The sequence below is a fragment of the Lathyrus oleraceus genome, chromosome 4, assembly GCF_024323335.1.
Source record: "Lathyrus oleraceus cultivar Zhongwan6 chromosome 4, CAAS_Psat_ZW6_1.0, whole genome shotgun sequence".
NCBI lineage: Eukaryota > Viridiplantae > Streptophyta > Magnoliopsida > Fabales > Fabaceae > Lathyrus > Lathyrus oleraceus.
In genome coordinates this window covers 248,576,618-248,596,482 of record NC_066582.1, presented here as the reverse complement: position 1 = coordinate 248,596,482, position 19,865 = coordinate 248,576,618, and the positions used below count along the sequence as shown (strand labels likewise).

At 42.2% G+C, this 19,865-nt stretch overlaps 1 non-coding gene across 1 annotated transcript; it reads right to left on the bottom strand.

Annotated features, from left to right (window-relative positions):
- Positions 1-17,947: 17,947 nt before the first annotated feature.
- On the bottom strand, positions 17,948-18,054 carry LOC127077100 (small nucleolar RNA R71). Its single transcript, XR_007787084.1, has one exon. It is a non-coding gene; the product is annotated as a small nucleolar RNA R71 (small nucleolar RNA).
- Between the last annotated feature and the right edge of the window lie 1,811 nt (positions 18,055-19,865).

Below are 19,865 nucleotides of genomic sequence, written 5' to 3'. Positions count from 1 at the left end.
CAAAAATTCATTTGAAGCTTCTTTGATGTTGGAAAGTTAAGTTGAAAGTGGTCCAAAAACTTGCCATTTTTGGAAACTTGAAATTACAGGTCACTTTCCATTTTGGGAAACTTTTGATTTGGCTTCAAAATCTTCAAGGTAGATATTTACAATGATGAATGAACCTCTTTTGGACATGAATGAAGTGTCTCAAACCATTTCTCCACCTCCTAGCCCTCAGTTGACTTGCAGTTGACTTTTATGGGGCCCAAATGACCTGGACATGCACTGATGACTTTGAGCCTCTAGCACTTGGCCAAGCTGCTTCAAAATGAACCCTGATTCATATAAGCTCTTTAGAACAACCATGTGGCTTTCATCTCAAGGAAAAAACTTGCTCCTTTTGCACTGATGAATCTCTTGATGCCAATGTTGAATGCAATGATGCAATGCAAGATGTAATGTTAATAACCTAAAAAAATGAAATGTATGCATGAATGGGGGGGTGCAAATTTGAGGTGCTACAGCTGCCCCTATTCAATCAACTGGGAATCTGAACGGATGAGAGCAACGACTGTCAGACTTTCAAGGTAAATAGGGATTGAATACCAAAGAACCGTAGAATTTGCACTCTGCGGGGGATGATCAAAGAAAAGAATATTCACCAATGGCAGCTTCCACTGGGGATTTGATATTTACAACTGGACCAGACAAGACGTTTACCGACGACTCTACTGGGGATTTGATATTTATCAAAGAAAGGATACATGACCAGACATTTACCGATGACTGGGAATAAAGAAGCCACGACCAGACGTCAACAGACGAATGGGAAGAAAGGAACCAAGACCAGACGCCAACGGACGAATGGGAAGAGAAACCACGACCAGACGCCAACGGACGAATGGGAAGAGAAACCACGACCAGACGCCAACGGACGAATGGGAAGAGAAACCACGACCAGACATCTCACGACGAATGGGAAGAGAAACCACGACCAGACGCCAACGGACGAATGGGAAGAGAAACCACGACCAGACGTCAACGGACAAATGGGAAAAGAAACCACGAACAAACGCCAAACGGATGAATGGGAAAAAAAACCACGACCAGACGCCAACGGACGAATGGGAAGAGAAACCACGACCAGACGCCAACGGACGAATGGGAAGAGAAACCACGACCAGACGCCAACGGACGAATGGAAAGAGAAACCACGACCAGACGCCAACGGACGAATGGGAAGAGACTCGATGGTTACAGGCATCGAAAGATGATGTCTACTGACACCAAAAGGAAGGACCCACACGGGGATCAACACGACACTCACCGGTATCGTAAGGATGACATCTATATATGTTAGAACAAAGGCAGACACTGGCCGGGGACTACGCCGGGGAATCACGCTTTCCTTTCGCGGACGGGTGAGGAAATAAACCTCTCTGGGGATTACCGATCCTGAATGCTGTCAAAAGCCTCTGCTGCAAATGTGCCACACAGCTGTTGAAAAATGATCCACCTCTGCTGGGGATGTGACCCAATCTGCCAGATGCAAGGGGAGGAAAACTCCTACTGGGAAAGCAAGTGATCACTTTGCTGAGCACCCGATTCCTGATTCGATTTCCCAACTCTGTGGGGAAAAGCACTGTTGGGGACGCTTGCTGATCTGTCATTCTCGAAACGGCAGAAAAACCCACTCAACTAGGGAGTCACTTGTTGGGGACACACCAACCTCTCAACCATGCTGGGGAAACCAATTCTGAAATTGACCCAGATGACCCAACGTCGCGATGCTAAACTCCTCAGAGCAACATTTTCACCAACCAACTCAACCAATTCTTGAATGGTAACCACGGCTTAGGGCTAGTTTATGCTTGCAATGCTGATGCATGAATTTTACAACGTAATGCTCCACCACCATGGAAATGCTACGCAATTAATGATGCAATATGCTATGCTTTTCTAAACGATGAATGCAAAAAAAAACATCCCCCTCCGGGGACTCTATTGGGGATCTCGAGGAACTCTGCTGAGGAACTCAATATCACTCCAATCTCCACCCTGTTGGGGAATACACCGTTGCTGAGGAAAGGATAAACCTTACTGGGGATGACCTTCACTGAACCCGATCCGCTTGAGGACTCCGCTGGGGAAAAACTGCCAATGCACACCCTCTGCTGGGGAAATAAACAAACAATTCGCACCTCTGCTGAGGAAACAGCAACCTTCGGACTTGCTGGGGATATAACACTCTCAACCCTGCTGGGGATGACAGCAACCTTCAGACTTGCTGGGGAAATAACCCTCCCAACCCTGCTGGGGATGACAGCAACCTTCAAACTTGCTGGGAAATAACCTTCAGACTAGCTCGGGAACTAACAGTCACAACCCTGCTGGGGATTACTGTAACACCCCGATAAAAATAAGATAATTATTTAATTTAAGTTAATATTATAATTATTAATTTAATTAAATAATTTGGAATATTATTGGATTTTACTATTGGAGTATATAAGTTGGAATAACGAAAAGAGTTCCATTTTGGAAAAAGGGTTTTTACGTGAAAAGCAGAGAAGCGGCTGAAAAGAGGAAAAGGCAAAGAGACAGAGCAAGAGGAAGAAGGTTGGAGAAGAGAAAAGCTTGGAGCTTAAAGATTGCCGGATTAACTCAGGTAAGGGGGGTTTATCGTCGTTTAATGGGTATTATGGGTTAACATGTAATGGGTAGTGATAAACCGTTGAATTGACCCTAATTGGGATGTTGAATGCTGAAAAATTGTGTTGGATAAGTTGTGTTAAAGCTGTAATTGAATCTGTATTTGTGTGAGTTGTGATTTCCCGAACGTATAGCTTTTTACGGAATCGGAATCGGAGGTCCGGAAGTCCTCCAACGGCGGAAAATACGGAGAATTCTGCATTCTGCTTCGTGTTAGCGCAGGAACAGCTTTCTGTCTTGCGTTAACCGGTTAACCCAGGGTGTTAACCGGTTAACACTGTTAGGAATTGTGAGGTATTGCTGTTTTGCTTGCGTTAACCGGTTAACCTAGGGTGTTAACCGGTTAACACTGTTGTGAGTTGTGAAAATATTGCTGTTCTGTCTGCGTTAACCGGTTAACCCAGGGCGTTAACCGGTTAACACTGTTGGGTTTTGCCAGAAAGCGTGTTCTGTGTTGCGTTAACCGGTTAACCCAGGGCGTTAACCGGTTAACACTGTTGGAAATTGGAAAAAATTGATATTTTAATGTTGTGAACATAATTGGTGATTGGCCTATATCGGTGTGTGATATAGTAGGGATTATTTCCCGTTGTTTTGAGTAGGATAGGTATTAGTAGAGTGTGCTAATACTGTGATTAAATTATTTGGCATGACATGATATGATTATGTGATAAATATGCTGATGATGTGTGAAAATATGCATAATGTTGTGAATGTATATATTATGTATGTAATTGTGGATGGACTGTTTTATGGCCTAGAGTGTGAGCATATGTCCATTGTGGATTGTTGTTGATGTTGCATTGCTAGGTGAATTAGCATGCATATTGTGGCCTTTAAGGTGGTAGCTAATTCCCATGGTGAGGAATTAGTGAGTAAATCATTGTGGATTGTTGTTGATGTTTGCATGCTAGGTGATTAGCGTGCATAGCATAGCCCTTGGGGTGGTAGCTAATTCCAGTGGTGAGGAACTAGTGAGTTGGTGGTAGCTAATTCCCGTGGTGAGGAATTAGTGAGTGAGTCACTAGGTCTCAAATGAGTGGGACTAGTGGGCTTGGTAGCCGTATCTGGATTTGATCGGTGAGGTGAACTATATGTTCACGAATAGTCGGTACCGCATGCATGGAGTCTCATTGCATAATGTATGTCTTGTGTATAATATGAATGGATGTGTTCCAATATTATACGTGTGTTTTGATGTTTATGTTGAGCATGATTATGATGTTTGAGTAGAGGTTGCTGTTACCGAATGTGTGATATGATTAGGGTGATTAATGTGTTATTTACTTAGCATTACATGATATTTTATAATGCTTATTATATCGATTGAGGAACTCACCCTTACAACTATGTTTTCAGGTAACGAGCAGTGATTGAGTAGAAGCTAGTGCTTGGAGTCTAGTGTAGTCTCCTTAGTGGGTCATGCTCTGATAGATGTAACATCGGGACGGGATGTTTTACCTTGTTGAATAATTTTACATGTAATGTGTTACATGTTTTGCATGATTGATTTGATTTCTATCCGCTGCGTATTGTGCAAATGCTTTATGTTTTGAATTAATAAAAGAGCATGACAGTTATTTGGTGAATGGTGTGAAATGATTGTGTGACACCCTTAATTGCATAATTACTCTGATTGATATATTGCTATTTTAATTAAATATTTGGGGTATTTTAGAAGGGTGTTACATTAGTGGTATCAGAGCATAGTCGGTCGAGTCGAGTCGTAATTATTCTGTTTCCCCTGTACGGGATAGGTGTTGTGTAACCCTATCAGTACTTATTGTTTTAGCTTGTTGGGCTTTCAGAATAGAGATGGCTGGAAGAGGTAGAGACGATGCTGCGATTGCTGAGGCTCTGGGTATGCTGGCTGGAGTACTTGGGGGAAGTCCGAATGTTGTGGGAATGGGAGCTGCTCGTCAACTGAGTGAGTTCCAGAAGAACAATCCTCCAATGTTCAAGGGAGCATACGATCCAGATGGTGCTCAGAAGTGGTTGAAGGAGATCGAGAGGATCTTCCGAGTGACTGAGTGTGCCGATAACCAGAAGGTCAGGTTCAGTACGCATATGCTGTCAGAAGAAGCAGATGATTGGTGGGTTGCTACCCGCACTGAGTTGGAATCTGCTGGGAATGCTGAGATCACTTGGGCTGTGTTCAGAGAGAGATTCCTGAGGAAGTATTTTCCAGAGGATGTCAGAGGAAAGAAAGAGATAGAGTTCTTAGAATTGAAGCAGGGTAACAGGTCTGTTACTGAGTATGCTGCTAAGTTCACAGAGCTGTCGAAGTATTACACTCCCTATGATGAGGCTGCTGGAGAATTTTCAAAATGTGTGAAGTTTGAGAACGGGTTACGTCCCGAGATCAAGCAGGCTATTGGGTATCAACGGATTAGAGTGTTTTCTGATTTGGTTGACTGTTGCAGGATTTTTGAACAGGATACCAAGGCCAGAGCGGAAAGCTATCAGCAGAGGGTTGATAGGAAAGGCAAGAATCAGAATGATCGTGGGAAACCGTATGCACCTGGCAAAGGTTTCCAGAGACAGAGTGGAATGAAGAGGCCTAGTGGGGGAGACTCTAGTGCCCCTGCTAAGTGTTACAGATGTGGTCAGGCTGGACATCGTGTCCATGAGTGTACCAGTGCTGAGAGGAAGTGTTTCAAGTGTGGAAAAGGTGGTCATTTGGCTGCAGAGTGCCGGTCGAAGACTGTGACTTGTTTCAACTGTGGAGAGTTGGGTCATATTAGCCCACAGTGTCCTAAGCCGAAGAGAGAGAACCAGTCGGGAGGCAAGGTCTTTGCTTTATCGGGTTCTGAGACTTCTGCAGATGATCGTTTGATCCGAGGTACGTGTTATATTAATGGCTTTCCTCTTGTAGCTATTATTGACACAGGTGCGACTCATTCCTTTATATCTTTGGATTGTGCTGTGAAACTTAAGTTAGAGATATCTGAGATACATGGAAGTATGGTGATTGATACTCCTGCGAAGGGTTCAGTGACTACTACTTCAGTTTGTTTAAATTGTCCTTTGAGTATTTTTGGTAGAGACTTTGGGATGGACCTAGTGTGTCTTCCACTTGTGCAGATTGATGTTATTCTGGGTATGAACTGGTTGGTGTTTAACCGAGTCTATATCAATTGTTTTGATAAGACTGTGATCTTTCCTGAGATTGAGGAAGGAAAGAGTTTGTTTCTATCAGCAAGGCAGGTGAATGAGGCGGCAGCAGATGGGGCAGAGTTGTTTATGCTGTTAGCGACTTTGGAGGCTAAGGATAAACTTGTGATTCGCGATCTAGCCGTGGTGTGTGATTTTCCTGATGTGTTTCCTGAAGAAGTGAATGAATTACCGCCAGAGCGTGAAGTTGAGTTCTCGATTGATTTGGTACCTGGTACTAGGCCGATGTCGATGGCTCCGTACCGTATGTCTGCTGTTGAGTTAACTGAATTGAAGAGTCAGTTGGAAGATCTGTTGGATAAGAAATTTATTCGTCCGAGTGTGTCACCGTGGGGTGCACCAGTGTTATTGGTTAAGAAGAAAGAAGGTACTATGAGGTTGTGTGTGGACTACAGGCAACTGAATAAAGTGACGATCAAGAATCGGTATCCTTTGCCGAGGATTGATGATTTGATGGATCAATTGGTTGGTGCGAGTGTGTTCAGCAAAATAGATTTGAGATCGGGTTATCATCAGATGCGTGTGAAAACTGAGGATATTCAGAAGACTGCTTTCAGAACGAGGTATGGACATTATGAGTATTCTGTAATGCCTTTTGGTGTGACTAATGCGCCTGGAGTGTTTATGGAGTATATGAATAGGATTTTCCATCCGTACCTAGATCAGTTTGTTGTGGTGTTTATTGACGATATTTTGGTGTATTCGAAATCTGAAGAAGAGCATGCTGAGCATTTGAGATTGGTTTTAGGAGTTCTACGAGAAAAGAAGCTATTTGTTAAACTGTCAAAGTGTGAATTTTGGTTAGAAGAGGTTAGTTTTCTTGGTCATGTGATTTCAAGAGATGGTGTTGCTGTTGATCCTTCTAAGATAGAAGCTGTATCTAAGTGGGAAGCTCCGAAGTCAGTTTCTGAGATAAGGAGTTTTCTTGGACTTGCAGGATATTATAGGAAGTTCACTGAGGGATTTTCTAAGTTGGCGTTACCGTTGACGATGTTGACTAGAAAGGGGCAAGCGTTTGTTTGGGACTCAAAATGTGAAGAAGGTTTCCAAGAGTTAAAGAGAAGGTTGACTACTGCTCCTATTCTGATATTACCGAGTTCGTCGGAATCATTTGAGGTTTACTGTGATGCTTCATTGTTGGGTTTGGGTGGTGTGTTGATGCAGAACAAGTAGGTTATAGCTTATGCTTCGAGACAACTGAGGGTTCATGAGAGGAATCCGACACACGATTTAGAGTTGGCAGCCGTGGTATTTGTTCTGAAGTTATGGAGGCATTACTTGTACGGGTCAAGATTTGAGGTTTTCAGTGACCATAAAAGTTTAAAGTATTTGTTTGATCAGAAAGAGCTGAATATGAGACAGAGAAGATGGTTAGGGTTTCTGAAGGATTATGACTTTGGTTTGAATTACCATCCGGGTAAAGCAAACGTAGTGGCTGATGCATTGAGTCGGAAATCATTGCATATGTCTATGTTAATGGTTAAAGAATTGGATTTAATTGAGCAGTTTAGAGACTTGAGTTTGGTGTGTGAGAGTACTCACAATAGTGTTAAATTGGGAATGTTGAAGTTAACGAGCGGTATTCTGGATGAGATTAGAGAGGGTCAGAAATCCGATGTGCTTTTGGTTGATAAGCTGACTCTAGTGAATCAAGGTCAAGGTGGTGAATTCAGAGTTGATGAGAATGGTGTTTTGAAAATTGGTAATCGGGTGTGTATTCCGGATGTTACCGAGCTTAAGAAGAGTATTCTTGAGGAAGGACATCGTAGTGGCCTGAGTATTCATCCTGGAGCTACGAAGATGTATCATGATTTGAAAAAGTTATTTTGGTGGCCGGGAATGAAAAGAGAAATTGCGAGTTTTGTTTATTCTTGTTTGACTTGTCAGAAGTCAAAGGTTGAGCATCAGAAGCCGTCTGGGCTAATGCAACCGTTGGCTATTCCAGAGTGGAAGTGGGATAGTATCAGTATGGATTTTGTTTCTGGTTTACCGAGGACAAGTAAGAATTTTAAAGCTATTTGGGTGATTGTTGATAGATTGACGAAATCGGCTCATTTCATTCCGATCAGAATGGATTATCCGTTAGAGAGATTAGCTGAGTTGTATATTGAGAAGATTGTAAGTTTGCATGGTATTCCGTCGAGTATTGTTTCGGACAGAGATCCTAGATTTACATCGAAGTTTTGGGAAGGTTTGTAGAAGGCTTTGGGAACTAAGCTGAGATTGAGTTCTGCATATCATCCGCAGACTGATGGTCAGACTGAGAGGACGATTCAGTCATTGGAAGATCTTTTGAGGGCTTGTGTTTTGGAAAAGGGAGGTGCTTGGGATTGTTACTTACCTTTGATTGAGTTTACCTACAACAATAGTTTTCATTCGAGCATTGGTATGGCACCGTTTGAAGCTTTGTATGGTAGGAGATGTCGGACGCCTTTATGTTGGTATGAGTCCGGTGAGAGTGTTGTGGTTGGACCGGAGATTGTTCAACAGACTACGGAAAAGATTAAGATGATTCAGGAGAAGATGAGAATTGCTCAGAGTCGTCAGAAGAGTTATCACGACAAGAGAAGGAAGGCACTTGAGTTCCAAGAGGGAGATCATGTGTTTCTTCGTGTTACTCCGATAACTGGGGTTGGTCGAGCTTTGAAGTCGAAGAAGTTGACACCTCGATTTATTGGTCCTTATCAGATTTTGGAGAGGATAGGAGAGGTAGCCTATCGTATCGCTTTACCGCCGTCACTTGCGAATTTGCATGAGGTTTTTCATGTGTCTCAGTTAAGGAGGTACATTCCTGATCCGTCGCATGTAGTCCAAGTAGATGATGTACAGGTGAGAGATAACCTGACTATTGAAACATCACCTATGAGGATCGAGGATCGAGAGTTGAAGCAGTTGCGGGGTAAAGAGATTGCTTTGGTAAAAGTAGCTTGGGGAGGACCAGCAGGTGGCAATGTGACTTGGGAACTTGAGAGTCAGATGAAGGAGTCTTATCCGGAGTTATTCGCTTGAGGTATGTTTTCGAGGACGAAAACTCTTTTAGTGGGGGAGAGTTGTAACACCCCGATAAAAATAAGATAATTATTTAATTTAAGTTAATATTATATTTATTAATTTAATTAAATAATTTGGAATATTATTGGATTTTACTATTGGAGTATATAAGTTGGAATAAGGAAAAGAGTTCCATTTTGGAAAAAGGGTTTTTACGTGAAAAGCAGAGAAGCGGCTGAAAAGAGGAAAAGGCAAAGAGACAGAGCAAGAGGAAGAAGGTTGGAGAAGAGAAAAGCTTGGAGCTTAAAGATTGCCGGATTAACTCAGGTAAGGGGGGTTTATCGTCGTTTAATGGGTATTATGGGTTAACATGTAATGGGTAGTGATAAACCGTTGAATTGACCCTAATTGGGATGTTGAATGCTGAAAAATTGTGTTGGATAAGTTGTGTTAAAGCTGTAATTGAATCTGTATTTGTGTGAGTTGTGATTTCCCGAACGTATAGCTTTTTACGGAATCGGAATCGGAGGTCCGGAAGTCCTCCAACGGCGGAAAATGCGGAGAATTCTGCATTCTGCTTCGTGTTAGCGCAAGAACAGCTTTCTGTCTTGCGTTAACCGGTTAACCCAGGGTGTTAACCGGTTAACACTGTTAGGAATTGTGAGGTAGTGTTGTTTTGCTTGCGTTAACCGGTTAACCCAGGGTGTTAACCGGTTAACCCAGGGTGTTAACCGGTTAACACTATTGTGAGTTGTGAAAATATTGATGTTCTGTCTGCGTTAACCGGTTAACCCAGGGCGTTAACCGGTTAACACTGTTGGGTTTTGCCAGAAAACGTGTTCTGTGTTGCGTTAACCGGTTAACCCAGGGCGTTAACCGGTTAACACTGTTGGAAATTGGAAAAAATTGATATTTTTATGTTGTGAACATAATTGGTGATTGGCCTATATCGGTGTGTGATATAGTAGGGATTATTTCCCGTTGTTTTGAGTAGGATAGGTATTAGTAGAGTGTGCTAATACTGTGATTAAATTATTTGGCATGACATGATATGATTATGTGATAAATATGCTGATGATGTGTGAAAATATGCATAATGTTGTGAATGTATATATTATGTATGTAATTGTGGATGGACTGTTTTATGGCCTAGAGTGTGAGCATATGTCCATTGTGGATTGTTGTTGATGTTGCATTGCTAGGTGAATTAGCATGCATATTGTGGCCTTTATGGTGGTAGCTAATTCCCATGGTGAGGAATTAGTGAGTAAATCATTGTGGATTGTTGTTGATGTTTGCATGCTAGGTGATTAGCGTGCATAGCATAGCCCTTGGGGTGGTAGCTAATTCCCGTGGTGAGGAACTAGTGAGTTGGTGGTAGCTAATTCCCGTGGTGAGGAATTAGTGAGTGAGTCACTAGGTCTCAAATGAGTGGGACTAGTGGGCTTGGTAGCCGTATCTGGATTTGATCGGTGAGGTGAACTATATGTTCACGAATAGTCGGTACCGCATGCATGGAGTCTCATTGCATAATGTATGTCTTGTGTATAATATGAATGGATGTGTTCCAATATTATACGTGTGTTTTGATGTTTATGTTGAGCATGATTATGATGTTTGAGTAGAGGTTGCCGTTACCGAATGTGTGATATGATTAGGGTGATTAATGTGTTATTTACTTAGCATTACATGATATTTTATAATGCTTATTATATCGATTGAGGAACTCACCCTTACAACTATGTTTTCAGGTAACGAGCAGTGATTGAGTAGAAGCTAGTGCTTGGAGTCTAGTGTAGTCTCCTTAGTGGGTCATGCTCTGATAGATGTAACATCGGGACGGGATGTTTTACCTTGTTGAATAATTTTACATGTAATGTGTTACATGTTTTGCATGATTGATTTGATTTCTATCCGCTGCGTATTGTGCAAATGCTTTATGTTTTGAATTAATAAAAGAGCATGACAGTTATTTGGTGAATGGTGTGAAATGATTGTGTGACACCCTTAATTGCATAATTACTCTGATTGATATATTGCTATTTTAATTAAATATTTGGGGTATTTTAGAAGGGTGTTACAATTACAGCAAACTCCAGACCTGGCTACTGAGGAACACACTACCCACAGACACCTCCGATGGGGAAATAGCAATCTTCATGCTTGCTGGGGAACTAACAGTCCTCGGACTTGCTGGGGATAGGGCCACCTTCGGGCCTGCTGGGGATTACTTTCTCAACCCTGCTGGGGATTACATTCTCAACCCTGTTGGGGATGATAACCAATCTCAGGCCTGGTTGCCGAGGAAACAACGCTCTTGAATCCGCTGGGGAGATAACTACCTCGAACCCGCTGGGAAGGTACCAATCTCGAACCCGCTGGGGGGAGATGACCAATCTCAGGCCTGACTGCCGAGGAAGCACCGATCTCGAATCCATTGGGGAGATAACACCCTCAGACCGCTAGGGAGATACAGCCTATTTGACACGGAACACCTGTCGACTCATCAAACGCTGGTATTCACCATCCAACCATAGTGACAACTTCCCACTTTTGAGAGCTCACAGACTCATCCTTCTGGTTCATCGCCTTGTATTCTCGGCTTTTCTCTTCTTCGAGACAATCGATCTCCTCAGATCCGGGCCAACTCTCTAATCTTCAGACTTTGAAGAGTCTTCTTGATTACCCTCTAGGATCGTCGCCATTCTTTCGTCGTCTTATCACCGTTCATCAATCCCTTGCCCCTGATTGGACTCTGCGGGAATCTCTTGTCAAAATGCTTCACATCACAACCTGCAAGTGAGTGAAAATATCTAACAGCACTTGCAAAAGAGATCGTTAGATAAAAACGTGCCCCAGGCGTGCCAAAATTTCAACACCTAGGTCACTCAGCCTTCCGAATAAGATTTCACATTTTCAATCTTATAAACAAGCATCGGAAGGGACCTCTATGTCTCAAAATGCAAAGATTCTTTATCAAAACAAGCGGATGTTTTTGCAATCAAAGCGGTAATGAAAACAAAAACAAAATTATTTGACTGAATATGCATTTATTGATTGAAAAAGGTGGCTCAAACTGAGCAACACACAAGAAGCAATCCCTGAAAAGAGGTAATTGCGCATAAAAGGAAAAATCTATCCTAATGGCAATGTGAAACCGTGATCTCATCAAGTTCCAACTCGGTTACGCCCCATATGTCCTCAAGACTCTCTGCACTTTCTGCCTTCTGAACCAGACGCTTCTGACCGATCTCTACCGGGGATTATCCAGGTGTCTTAACCAAAGTACAAACGATCATGCTAGACGCAGTTGTTCGTTTCATTCCCTCTTTTGCCTGGCCCGCTCTTTCGGGTTTTCAGTCCACCGGGATACCCTTTTTTGCCCAAGCCGCCCTTGTGGGGTTTTCAACTTGCCGAGTGTACAGTTTCTTTTCTTTTTATCCCTAATTTTTGCCCGAACCCCTTTCATTTTTTTTTGGTTCGCCGGGATGCCCCTGTTTAGCCTGGACTCTTTTATTCTTTTCGTCCAGCGGGTCTCCTATACGAAGTATTTTTCTAACTGCGTCTGCATTCATAGGGGATGGAAAATTCTCGCCATCCATGGTCGTCAATAATAAGGTTCTGCCAGAGAAAACCTTCTTGACCACGAATGGGCATTCATGATTGGGTGTCCACTTGCCCCTACGATCGTTCTGAGGAGCAAGGGTCCTTTTCAACACCATATCTCTCACGATACACACGAGGTCGCACTTTTCAGTCCAAAGCACGCTTCATTCGCTGCTGGTACAACTGCCCCATGACGAATGGTTACCAGCCTCTTTTTCTCAATTAGACTCAACTCTGCGTACTGAGTCCTTATCCACTCAGCCTCTTCTAATTTCTCATCCATCAGAACTCTCAATGACAGAGTTTGGACCTCAACTGGTAGCATGGATTCCGTCCTATACACAGCAAGAAAGGCTTTGCCCCAATAGACGTACGCACCGAAGAGCGATACCCAGGCTACAAGCTCCATACTCAGCGACCATTGTTGGTGCATTCAAATGTTATCCGGGCAACAAAAGGAAAGTGGGATCCCTTTTGGCGTAACCAAGCAACACCAACCCTGCTTCCATTCGCGTGAACGGCCCCATCAGACATCAGAATCCGTTCGGATTCAGGGTTAGGCCCCTCCTCCGGGATCGGTTCCTCACAATCTTTCGATTTGAGAACCTCGATGTCCTCATCAGGGAACTCAAACTTCATCGGTTGATAATCCTAAATGGGTTGTTGGGCGAGGTAATCGGACAGTACACTCCCATTTATTGCTCTTTGAGAGGTGTGTTGAATATCGTATTCAGTCCAAAATCATTTGCCATCTCGCAACCCGTCCGGCCAATGCTGGCTTCTCAATGATGGCTTCTCAAATACATACTTGATCGGATCCATCTTGGAAATCCATAAAGTGGTATGAACCAGCATATACTGTCTTAGTCGGCGAGCAGCCTATGCCAAAGTACAGCAAGTTTTCTCGAGCAGTGAATATATTGTTTCACGGTCGGTAAACTTTTTGCTAAGGTAAATTGCATGCTCTTTTCGACCAGACTCGTCATGCTGCCCCAGTACGCACCTCATAGACCCCTCGAGGGTTGTCAAGTACGGAATTAATGGTCGTCCCTCCACGGGAGGCATCAGAATCGGAGGCTCCTGCAACTTATTCTTTTATTTTTTCAACTGCCGCTTGGCAATCATTATTCCACCTGACCTTTTAATCTTTTCTTAACAGCTTGAATATGGGTTCACTCGTGGCTGTTAGATGAGATATGAACCGTGAAATGTAGTTCAATCTCCCTAAAAACCCACGAACCTCCTTCTCCGTTCTCGGTTCAGGCATTTCTCGTATTGCTTTTTCTTTTTTTTCTTTTTTTTCTTTTTTTTTAGCAGGACCAACCTTGATTCCTCTTTTCCGCTCATAATAAGCCCTAGCAACTTACCAGACCGCACTCCTAAAGTGCACTTATTCGGATTCAACCTCAGTCTGAATTGTCTCAACTGGTCCAACAACTTGACCAAGTCTACCGAATGCCCCTCTTCTGTTTGGGACTTTGCTATCATGTCATCAACATAGCATTCAATTTCATGATGAATCATATCATGAAACAAAGTCACCATGGCTCTTTGCCACATGGCACCGGCGTTCTTGAGACCGAATGGCATCACCTCCGCTCTTGACACTCTCCTCCAAGGCATCCCCAACCTTTACTTCCTTTCGGACCTCCTCGGTGCCCCGATTGACAATATCAACTCGCTCCTCGTGCGGTTGAATCACCTTCTCCTCTTGTTTCGACAAACTGGCTAATTCCTATGGCAGTTCACAATCTCCTTCGCCTTCTTCTTCGGCATGATAGATCAGATTGTCGAAGTCATACAGGGTGTAACAGAATCGTTATCAATGAGATCCGGAGAATACAAAAGTCAGAACGAAGCCAATCAAAAGGAAGGAAAAACATTGCCATTTTTTTATTTTTGTTTTCAACTGCAAAAATAAGTGAAAAATAGGGAACACCGCTTTTAATGTGAAAAACATCCATTTATTAATGATGCAAAATGTTGCACAATGAAACACATGAGGTGACCCTTACAATGAACCATTACGTTTCGGGCAAAACATATGGCTTTCATGCAAACAGAATTGAAAAACAGAAATATTACTCTTCATGATGAGTGACAGTGATGATCTTTGAGGCCTTCCAGTTCTCTGGTACGCACGATTTTATCCACGAGTCAAGCTCGCAGTCACTGTCAATCTCTTCACCCACCGCACAGGCGTGACCTGGATCCAGCATTCCAGCACTGATGAATGTGAACGGTTAACGACGTCCTCTGTTTTGCTCAGACGGGTCTTGGCTTTTCTGATCACCAATCCCGAACCTATCTGCTTTCACCGCAATGTCTATCATTCTTCCCCAGCCTTGGGCTTCGCCGTTCTTCACCACCTCCATGGCATGTTTGTAAGAAGAAATGGACGGTTTTTTCTCTTTCTCAGCAACAATGGCGTTCTCCACCTTGACGGTTTCAACTGCCTGACATGGTGTTTCACATGGTTCACCGTCCATTTCCTCCTCCATCATTCTCTGGATCGTTTCCTTCATCATTACACACCCGTTTGTAGCGACAGCCGCACAACAATTATCACAACCAGGGAAAGCTCCCTTCTTCATCAGATGTCTCTGGACCACAGACATTGAAGTTCTTAACTGCTCCATATCAGTCACCTCTATTCCTCTCTTGTCCTTTGACATTACGTTCGTCCCCATAGGACCATGCATTGGCACAGGGTCAGCATTAACATCCGGTGTCGGTGCAAAATTGATAGCTTTAGAATCCACCAGATCTTGAACGACATTCTTAAAAGCTCTACAACCCTCAACATGATGTCCGGGTGCCCCAGAATGGAACTCGCACCTGGCGTTCTCATCGTAATTTGTAGGCCTCCGATTTAGTCCTACAGGAACCAATATCCTCGGCTGAACTAACCTAAGATCCCTCAACCTCTTAAACAGAAGGGTATAAGTCACGGGTGGCTTATCAAACTGACGATCCGTCGTCCCCTTCTTCACTTGGCATCCAGCTTTCTGTGCTCTCTGTTGAGGTGGCTGTTGTTGCTGTTGGACAGATTGATTACCAACAGGAGTAGTCACTGTAGCAGCATACTGATAACATGAAACTATATCACATTCTAGGACTCGATTTAATTAAATTATATTATTATTCAATCCAATTTATTTCATTTTATTCGATACTACTTGGTATTTTGCCTTCAATTTATCTCAGGTAGTTTATTTGAAGCACAAGTGAAAAAGGAAGAAAAGGAGGTGCAAAAAGAAATGAAAAGAAGCAAAAGCCACCAAGCCAAGGCCCAGCCCAAAAGCACAGGCGTTGCACCTGTGACGAGCGCCACACAAGGTGTGACGAGCGTCACGCCCTGCCCACTTGTGTTACGAGCGTAACACATGGTGTGACGGACGTCACACCATTCTCCTATATTTTTGGCCTCAGAAGCGCAACAGAGGCACGTTGAAGCCTATTGTTACGCTTGACTAGTGGAACGTGAGGATCTTTACACGGAAAGCCTTTGGAGACCGTTACAAAAAGTAAACAATATAAATAGTGGTTTTTGGGAAAACCCGGGAGCTCTCTCTCTCTCGCCGCCGTCTCTCTGCTTCGTTCAATTTTTCTTTTCCAGCCGTGCAAGCAATATTTTACAGCATTGTTTTTACAGTTTTTACTTTTATTTGCAATTCCTATTTTCTTTTCCAGCAATTCCTTTAAGCACTTAATTATTTTTTCACACAATAGTTTCCACACCGGAAATTATTGTGTACCTTTTTACTAGATCCAACCTTACGTTAGATCCTAGATTTTTATTCCTTCATTTTTATTTTCCTGTCCGATTGAAGAATTCAAGAACAAATCCAACCGGTCTGTGGTGGAGTGTTCAAGACTGCTATTAATTACTCAGGTTCTTTAATTATTGTTTGAATTTATATATGCCCTGCTATATTGTTTATTTATATTATTTGCCTGAGATGAATTTATTTAAGCATAATGATTGTTTAGATCTGTTTAGCATGTCTGGCTAATTTATTTAGGTATCGGTATGTAAAGTAAGCGGAATGAAGGAATCAAAACTAAGTTGGTTAAATTACGTTTAAAAATAAAGTCACTCTTTTTATGGTCTCAATTTACAGGTTTAATAACAAGGTTTTTGTACGAGAGTAAAAGACATAAAGAAGTTAAATTCAATAGAACGAGAGTTTGAGTTTTTAACTGGACATAGTAAATTGAGCATTAATTCTAAATCAGGGCGAAAGCAATTTTTAGAATTAATTAAATTCTAATCTTTTTCAAAAAGTATTTTTTAAAGTTAAATGTGAGGACGAGAGTTAAGCATTTGAATTTAATTATATGATCTAAGTCAACAGAGCGAGAGTTTGAGACGAGGGTATTTAAACGATTAGTGTTTTCTTAAAAAGAGTTTATATAGATTCTGTTGTTTTCAAAAGGTGATTTTGGACTTAACCAATAAGTGACAGCTGCGTTAATATAAGGTCATAGTCTATTCAACAGAGTGAGAGTTTGAGAAAAGACTTTTAATCAATAGTATTTACTTAAAAGATTTATTTTAAAAAAACCAAGAAACCAACGAAGATTTGATTCCCTAATTACGACGAACTACATACTGATATCCGCTTAATTGATATTTAATCTAGATCTTATTTTAGTTTCAGCTTTTCCCCCGAACAATCAAAGTATCATCCGCCTTTGCTTTATGAAGTAACCTTAGATAACGGTATATCGATTCATAAGTCCCTGTGGGATCGATATCTTTTAAAACTACGCGATAGAACTGTGCACTTGCAGTTTGTACCCCAAATTCGACTCATAAAGTCGCGATCAAGTTTTTGGCGCCGTTGCCGGGGACTTTTATTTAGTCGATATCGTAACTCTTCTGTTACGCTGTAGAGACTAAGGTTTATTTTTTTTATTTCTTTCGTTGATTTGTATGCCACACACTCGCTCACAAGGCGAGCCGTTCTATTTACGAATCAACGACATCGAACTATATCTCTGAGTCTTACGACGAATACGGGAATATCGTGCTGCAAACAATCTCCCTCGTATTGAAATTCCTGACCTCAAAAATCTTCTTCCTTCACCGATACCCGAGATGGCAGAACCAGCTCGTGCTCTTCGAGATTACGCCGCTCCATCGCAAGATGAGCCGCATTCGAGTATTGCTCCACCCGCAATCGAAGCAAACAACTTCGAACTTAAACCTTTACTGTTGCAAGCAGTGCAACAGAACCAATTCTCTGGAAATCCTACCGAGGATCCAAACCTTCATTTATCCGTATCTGTCCAATACGCTGATACTGTTAAAGCTAATGGTGTCACTTCAGAGGCAATTCGACTTCGTCTCTTTCCTTTCTCGTTAAGAGATAGCGCTAGAAGATGGCTTCAGTCTCTTCCTTCCAACTCGGTTACCACATGGAACGAGTTGAAGAAAGTCTTCCTTGCTCGATATTTTCCGCCGAGCAAAACAGCTATGTTAAGAGCCCAGATAAATGGATTTAAACAGAAAGATAACGAGTCTCTTTTCAAAGCATGGGAAAGATACAAAGACATGATGAGACTTTGTCCACACCATGGTTTAGAGGACTGGTTAGTGATTCATACCTTCTATAATGGTCTCTTGTACAACACGAGGTTAACAATAGACGCCGCCGCAGGTGGTGCACTTATGAACAAACCTTACGCTGATGCTTATCAACTTATCGAGAGCATGGCCCAAAACCACTATCAGTGGGGAAGCGAAAGAACAATGGTAGAAAAACCTCAAACGAAAAGTGGCATGTACGAGATAAGTAACCTTGATCATGTTAATGCAAAAGTGGATGCTCTGGTCCAGAAAATTGAAAGTTTAAATGTATCACCTCCAGCCACCGTGGTTGCCATAACTCAGAATTGCGAGGTCTGTGGAATCCAAGGTCACACTCCTGCAGATTGTCAGCTCCTAACAGGAATCCAAGCAGAGCAAGTAAACTATGCTCAAGGAAATCCCTACTCGCATACCTATAACTCCAACTGGAAGAATCATCCTAATTTTTCATATAAGAGTAATAATGCCTTATACGCGCCTAGACAAGCTCCAAATCAAGCCCCAGCTATACCTCCGGGATATCAAAAGCCGATCCCATCTACACCTAACAATAACGTTCCTAGGAAATCCAACTTGGAAATCATGATGGAGAACTTCATAGCTTCTCAACAGCAAACCAATAAAGATTTCTTAAACCAGAATGTACACACTGGCAAACAAATCAAACAACTAGCAAGTAAAGTAGATGCCCTGGCTACCCATAACAAAATGCTGGAAACACAAATATCACAAGTAGCTCAACAACAAGCGCCTACTGCTGCCCCAACTGGTACATTTCCTGGACAGCCCCAACCTAACCCGAGAAGCCACGCTCATGCAATCATACTAAGAAGTGGAACGGAAGTGGAAGGACCGTCTGATCCAAGAACTGAGAACCAAAACTCTAAAAAGTCAATTGAGGAAGAAAATAAACCTAAGGAAAAGGAAGAGAGTAATAAGGAAACCGTAGAAAAGAAAGAACCTTATATACCTCCACCGCCCTATAAACCACCTATTCCTTACCCTCAAAGGCTTATTAAAACCAAAGATGCGGGCCAATTTAAAAAATTTGTTGACCTACTGAAACAATTAAACGTCACAATTCCTTTTACAGAAGCTATTACGCAAATGCCCTCATATGCTAAGTTCTTAAAAGAAATTCTTTCTAATAAAAGGAAACTTGAAGATAGCGAAACCGTTACACTCACTGCCGAATGTAGCGCTATAATCCAGAATATGCCTCCTAAACTTAAAGATCCAGGTAGTTTCTCTATACCCTGTCACATAGGAAAATTTGTCATAGACAAGGCCTTATGCGATTTAGGAGCCGGTATTAGTGTTATGCCTTTATCCATATGCAAGAAACTTGAAATGGGAGAATTAAGACCAACTAAAATGTCTGTGCAACTAGCGGATCGTTCTGTTAAATATCCTGCAGGAATTCTTGAAAACGTTCCCGTGCGCATAGGTCAATTCTACATTCCAACCGATTTTATAATTATGGACATTAGAGAAGATGAAGTTACACCCATTATACTGGGAAGACCGTTCTTAGCAACTGCCGGTGCAATCATAGACGTAAAACGAGGACGACTCACTTTCGAAGTGGGAGAAGAGAAAATTGAGTTCATTCTTTCCCAATTTTTGAAAGCACCTGCAATAGAAGACACGTGTTACTTCATGGATATCATTGATGAATGCATAAAAGAAACAGAGTTAGAAAATCACAAATCATCTGACTATCTTGTAGAAGACAAACTTAGCCAATGTTTGGCAATAACACCGGATCCTACGCAATGCCTTAAGAAACAAACCCTAGACCTGA